This window comes from Microtus ochrogaster, linkage group LG5 (genome assembly GCF_000317375.1).
Source record: "Microtus ochrogaster isolate Prairie Vole_2 linkage group LG5, MicOch1.0, whole genome shotgun sequence".
In the NCBI taxonomy this organism is placed as follows: Eukaryota; Metazoa; Chordata; class Mammalia; order Rodentia; family Cricetidae; genus Microtus; species Microtus ochrogaster.
The window spans coordinates 20,512,270-20,519,446 of record NC_022031.1 but is presented as its reverse complement, the minus strand read 5'-3'; the positions used below and the strand labels follow the sequence as shown (position 1 = coordinate 20,519,446).

Below are 7,177 nucleotides of genomic sequence, written 5' to 3'. Positions count from 1 at the left end.
CCAAGCTGAAAAGTCAGATTCTGTCACTGAAAAGGAACCAGAAGCAGGCCATTCCCAGGACTCAAACTCAGAGATGCAACAGATCCTCGCACGTGTTCGCCAGAACTTCGGCAAAATCAATGTGGGGCCTCAGTTTTCTGCGGATGACCTGGTTCCTGTGGAGCTGTCAGACATGGAAGACGATCTGGAAAGCCTTTCTGCAGAGGAGGAGGAGGAGGAGCAGGAGCAGTCAGGGGCAGGAACAGCAGATGCTGTGGAAGAGCCTTCCCAGGACTCTCAGGAAGAACCAGTGGAAAAGGATACCAAAGCAGTGATTAGAGCCTTAGATGAAAAGATTGCCAAGTACCAGAAGTTTCTAAATAAAGCCAAAGCTAGAAAGGTCTCAGCCATCAGAATACCCAAGGGCTTAAGCGAAAAGGTTTTTGCCAAATATGAAGAAGAGAAGAAAACGTCTGCAGAAGTCAGGGATGCAGCACCCACCAAAAAGGGAAGGAAGCGAAATGCAGAGATGGAAGAAGAACCTTCAGATAAATCTCAGAGGATGCTGACCTGTAAGGAACGGAGGAGAGCAGCACGTCAGCAACAATCCAAAAAAGTTGGTGTGCGCTACTATGAAACACACAATGTGAAAAATAGAAACAGGAACAAAAAGAAGGCGAATGACTCAGAGGGACAGAAACACAAACACAAGAAATTCAGACAGAAGCAATAACATCTAGAAAGTTGTTTATTAAATTATACAAAAATAAAAAAAAAAAAGGCAGTTCCGGCAGGGACTGCTGGCCACGGCCGAAGAGTTCCTGGCTGCTTCGTGGAGAGTAGCGCCACCTAGTGGGAAGACAGCAGGTTCGCGAACCTGGCCGTGGTATGGTGGCAGTCTCAGTTCTTTTTGCACCTGGTTCTTCACCTGCAAAATGGATTCAGTAAGTTTGATCTCAGAGTGCTATGACGAAGAGTAAAGAGTAACAGAATTAGCCAACCCACAGTGAGTTCATGCTCTCAGCCAGGTTCGGCGCCGTGAGTCACCTCACCAGCTCTCAGATTGCTTGGTATCATGTCCTCATTCTCACTGAAGACACAGGGTTAGAAGGCCCGAGTATCTCACCTTATAGCAAGCTGCCAGGAAGAGCCAGGGCCTGCAGGAGCTCAGGCTGGAGAGCCTCACTGTTAAGATTGTCTATTGACGAATGATTTCTTCTTGAACTTTAGCAAAAATAAATAAATAAATAAATAAATAAATAGCTTCTTTGCATGAAAAAGAATCCTTGTGTTAGTGTCATGTATGTAAATTATTTGTGTTGAATGTTGTTAGGCTCGTGCCGTCTGAAGACCAAGTAGACATGTTTGCAGAGATGCTGTCCCTGTGGGTGGGGCTGATTTAAGGGTACAAGACCAGCAGGATTTTCGACACCCTTTCAGTCAGAGTCCAATGCCCTTGGAATCTTTCTCCATGAGAGCCCTGAATCCTTTTGTGGTACAGTTTAGGATGTCATGAGGGCTTTCCTCTGGCTGAAAACAGGTTTCCTATAGAAGTCCACTTCCTGTGGTGCTATGTGAGCCTTACAAGCAAAACCATGTGGTGCCAACACATCCAGAAAAACAAATGCCAGGCCAAGCACTGCACCATGGCCCTTAAATTTAGCCTTTGAACAGAATCTTTTGTTTTAATGCCTTTTCTTTCCTTTATTTTTTGGTTTTCTGAGACAAGGTCTTTCCACGTAGCCTGATTTAGGCCTGCCTTTCCAATTCTTCTGCTTCAGCTTCCTGAGTATTAGGATTCCAGGAATGTAGCATCATGTTTGGCTCTGGAAAGCTGTGTTTAAGGAGTAAAAACAGGGTTTCTCAGTCCTAATAAGTTATCTGTTTTTTTATTCATGTGATTCAAAAAGATGCTTTTAATTCTCAGAAAATTATTAATCTACTAGAGATGGGGAAAATTCAAGTATCCTGCCAGTAATCTTCATGCTATCAAGAATATAACTGATGACCCCAATAATCTATATGTCTCAAATTGGGAAATAATGACTTGCCCATTGTTGACCTTTAGGACATTGCTTCAACAATGGGAAAGTCATAGAAAATGGTTTGACTTGCAGTGTGTGGTCAAAAAAAGTCTTTTAAAATAATTAAATACCAATCTCATAACATTTTTTTGAACAGAATTGTTTGAATAGGTGCTATAATTGCATGATCCAAAAATGTTCAAAATATGAAAAGGAGATTTTCTATTTCGATGAATAGCTTTATACATCATGTAGGAATAGGTTTGTGTTATTTTCACTGCCAGTAAAATGTGTTCATGACTTTACAGTGGCATGTTTAGCGTATGGTTGATCATTCCTTGAAATACAAGATAGGCAAGTGGAGCATGGATTCATTGATGCAGTTTCACACATACATATGTAGATCTGTATGAACTCTCCCATGGTAACAGAAGCTGAATTAGGAATACAAGACTCTCAATGCTGAGAAGAAGATAAATGATGTGTTGGAACGTCACAGGCGAACTGCTTGCTCTGTAGCATAACGTTTCAAGGCTCTGAATCCAGGAATTAGATTTGTGTTACTGGGAAGGCTTCAGAGAGAACAGATGTGAAATGCAAAAGAAAATGACTGTGTGTGTCTTCCACATCTGTCTCCTCAATTTTCTATGTTTTTTGCTTCATTATCTGCTTTGCTGAATTGCTGTATCAGTCATATGCCAACAGATGGCAACCTCAGAAAGTCTTCTGAAAAAGATGGTGAAAATCAGCTACAGTTGCTGTGGCTCCAAGGTTAGTCAGCTGGAAGAAATAAGGTCTTTATCAGTTGTCTCTCTGCTATTAAAAATCTTGTTTTTAAAATTTCAATTATATATTAGCAAAGTTTTTTCTCTTCTTCAAGTTTTGACCAGTGTTTTTTAACCTTTTGAATAATCTCTAAATTTATGCCTAAATTATTTTTGCTGTATTTTGTGAGTAAACCTCAATGCATCCGTTAAAAATAAAAACAAATACGCATGCAATGTAGTTTAACTATGTTTATAAAGAGCTACTAAGGTAGTATTTGGTGTGTAAAATGTTTATTGTCTCAGACATGTAGGCACAACCACATAGTTGAAGGGTTGGTTCCCTGCGTCTTTAGAGAACAAACTCTAAGCAAGCCATACTCTTTATGATCTCTCTGGTTTTGGTGTATTGTGCACATGTGTCCATATGTGTAGATATGTGTCCAGGTGGACATGCGTGTGTTCACGTGTGTAAAGTCTGACAGTTCAATGCCAGGTGACTTCCTTAGTCTCTTAAAGAATCTAGAACTTGCTGATTGGCTGGTCTGGCTGCCCAGTAAGCTCCCAGGTGATCTGTTGGTCTCTCTTCTGCCTGTCTCCCTCAGCACTGGGGATGCTGACATGCACTTCCAGGCCCCGCTGTTTTATATGTGTGCTGGGATTCTGAGCTCAGGACTTTACCCACTTGGCCATCTCACCACGCTCCATCCTTTTTAGAAGAGAGTTTTCAGGCTTACTGAAGAACTTTTAGTTTTGATATTGTTTTTATTATTTTATTTGATTTTGTGGAGACTTCAGAAAGTAAATGTTAAATCTTGATCAAAGCTACTTTTCTTATTCAGTTAAGAATTACATAAAGCATAGAAAGTTTTACCCCAATGGCAGAATTTCAAAGATGAGTGGAAAGGCTCCTGAGCTCTGAATTTGGGAAACACCTGTGAACTAAAGGGTTAAGGTGAGGAAGGAAATGAGCTTGAAGACATCCCAGCAACCCCATTTTTCTCAAGGAAGACCACACGCTGTTACTCTTTAATTTGTTTAATTTTATGTGTGTGTATGTGTGCCCGAGTCTGTGTAGGTTTGTGTATGGGCCCATGGAACCCAGGAGAGGGTGTCAGTTCCCTCTGAATCACTTTCTGGCAGTTGTGAATGTAGATGCTGGAACGTGCAAGTTACCTGATATTGGTCCTGGGAACTGAACCTGTGTCCTCTTCAAGAACCATGAGTGAGCAATCTCTCCATCCCTATTGTTTTTCCTGTACTTCAGGCTGGTCTCAACCTTTTAGTCTCTGCTTCCAGAGTGCTAGAATTATTATAGGCATGTGCCACTGTGTTGGGCAGTGTACTTGATTCTTGTGCCAAGCTCACATTTCTTTATTTGTCAAGTTCTTGGTACTTTTTTTTTTTTTCTCTGCCTAGTCTTATATTGGACATTTGGCATATATCTCGAGACATATCTACCTGGGAGGTGTAATACATATCCACCTGCAGAGCTTCAGACACCACCTACACACCAGAGAGCTCAAAATACCGCTGTATCCAGGGCGCAGTGTACTTGCAAATACTGCTGCTGCCTCTAAGCTGCCTTTCCAGATGCCAGGTGCCTGGAAGACTGAACCTCTGCTGTCTCAAACTCCACATGCTCCGTAGGATTATTGGCTTGGAAGAGTCATGTCTCTGTTTCAGTTCCTCCATTTCCCACAGTGTCTAGGCTAGAGTTTGTTTCCACAGAGAGTTCCTTAATACTTGAGTCCCCAGCGCATGTCACTAGAAAAGGTCTGGGAAGCTTTTGCAGACTCACATCAGAGCTGGTTTACAGCGCTAACGCTCAGGGCAGTCTTGCAGGATACTGTGGTTTCAGTTTGATATAGCTTGACATTTCCTATGCTTACCTGAATGTTTTCAAATGTAACCCCCGTTGTTAGTTATCCCGAGAAACAAAAACACTGAGAAACACACGTGGTCAGCGAAAACAGTAATGACTGCTTTATAATTATACCTAAATGAAAGTAAAGACTGAAAAAACACCACCAGTTAGTTGTGTTGATGGGCGTTGCTTGGTCCATGTTGTATTTTTTAATAAAATACTTGAAGCTGGGATGATTATGAAATAAGGAAGTCATTTAGTCACATGTATAGTCACAGAATCTACCTGCTCAGTCCTGGTAAAAGCCTTATGGCCAAGAGCTCCATAGTGACAGAGGCCCGTGAGATCACGTAGCAAGACAGAAGCAGGAGACCAGGGAAATGCAAGGTTTAATCTCGTTTCTTCCATCTGCCCTGAGATACAGAGGTGACCGAGACAGACGAGAGACCCACTCTCAAGACTGTTCGAGCATAACGGTACTGATTGAGTTAACATCATTAGCAGTTTCTGGGAAATGTAAGGATTTCACACTTTAAACGACAAATTCAACGGAACCCTATAACGGAGTGTGACTGTAGGCCAGTATGTTAACTAATGTCGTCTTAATACCTTTATCACACTCTGAAACAAATTAAACTCTGACACTTCTCAGGCCATATCAGCAAGCTTGCTTTTTTTTTATTTCTTTCAGTAGTTAAAAAGTTATGGTCTTGCTTTTCATAAGAGTTTATAAGCTTTTGAATACCGATAACACATATAAATATTAGCCGTTAGGTTAACCTAATGATGCTTGGTAGTGTTTTAGGATTTTATTTTAATGTTCTATTGTTAAGATTTATTTGTGTTCATTTTATGTGTATGAATGAATGTCTTCATGTATGTATGTGTATCATGTGTGTGCCTGGTGCCCCTTGTGACCAGAAGAGGGGATTGTGTCCCTGGAACTGGAGTGATGGAGGCTGTCACATAGTTTCTGGGAACGAAACTTGAGTCCCCTGAAAAAGCAGAAAGTGCTTTCAACTTTTGAGCTATTGCTTCAGCCTCCTATTGATTTTATATATTTATTTATAATTGGCATATACAGAATTAGGGTTTAACAATTTTTTTTTCTTTTTGGTTTTTTGAGACAGGGTTTCTCTGTGGCTTTGGAGCCTGTCCTGGAACTAGCTCTGTAGACCAGGCTGGTCTCGAACTCACAAAGATCCGCCTGCTTCTGCCTCCCGAGTGCTGGGATTAAAGGTGTGTGCCACCACCGCCCGGCCCAGGGTTTAACAATTTCAAATAATTTTGTTGTTGATTCTCCTTTTCTGCCTGGCACCTCCCCTCTTAAGTCATCTCAAACCCAAGAGGTTGAGCTAAGACTTGTAGTGTTTGAGGGACTTGGTCAGTGTGGTGTTCTCTGTTTCTATGCAGAAGTCTAATGTGTGATTAAGTTCCAGCCAGGAATGAATTTTAAGATTTTAGTATTCATGATGGAAACCAATATTTATCCATTTTTAACATTTCTTCTTCTCTCATGCATTATATCCAGACCATTGTTTTACCTCCCTCTACTCCTCTCGGGCCCTTCCCTCACCTCCTCTCTCCCCCAGATCAACTTCTCCCATGTTTCCCTTAAAAAAATAAAAGAGCAATCTCCCAAGGATATCTTCCAAACATGACCTAACATACTTTCATTTCATGGCTGAATGAGGGAACCCAATAGGAGTAAAAGGGTCCCCCACACAGATAAGAGGCAGAGGCACCCTGCTCCCTTTGTTGGGAGTTCCACAAAAACACCAAGCTACACAGCCATAAGTTATATGCAGAGGACCTAACTCAGACCCTTAAATGTCTGGTGTTTATTGCTTCAGTCTTTCAGAGACACTATGAGCCTTGCTAAATTGATTCTGATGTCCTTGACCCCTTTGGTTCTCACGATCCTTCCTCTCCCTCTTCTCTGGGGTTCCCCTGACTTTGCCTTTTGTTTGACCTTCAGTCTCTGCCTGTGCTCCCATCAATTGCTGGAAGACACCCCTTTGATGACAACTGGGCTAGGCACTGATCTGTGAGTATAGCCCAATCTCATTTGGAATAATTTCTTTGACTTTTTTTTTTGCTGATTGTATTTGGTTCTATCCTGTATCTCTGGACTGTCCTGACTCTGGTTCCTGGTCATCCAGGCAGTGTTAGGCATGACCTCCACTGTAGGCAGATTTTTCTGTACCACCTGCCAGCTCCCAAATAACCACAAGAAGACTTCTTACTAATTATGAAAGCTCAGTCAAAAACTTAGACTTGTTTCTAACTATTTCTTATAACTCAAATTAATCCATATCTTTTAATCTACATTCTTTTATGTGGCTTAGTTATGTTCACTTTGTAAAGCTCATGCTGCTTCCTCTGCACCCCTGGTGTCTCCTCATGACTCTGCTTTTTCTCTTCCCAGCATTTTCTCTGCCTGGAAAATCCTGCTTAATAATGGGCAGTTTAACTTTCTATTAAACCAATCTGAGAGACATTTCTTCACAGTGCACAAAAAGATCATTCCAAAATACCTCTCC

At 41.4% G+C, this 7,177-nt stretch overlaps 1 pseudogene; it reads left to right on the top strand.

Moving 5' to 3' along the window:
• LOC101987801 overlaps positions 1 to 759 on the top strand; it is a 2,155-nt pseudogene extending 1,396 nt beyond the window's left edge.
• The last annotated feature ends 6,418 nt before the right edge of the window (positions 760 to 7,177 follow it).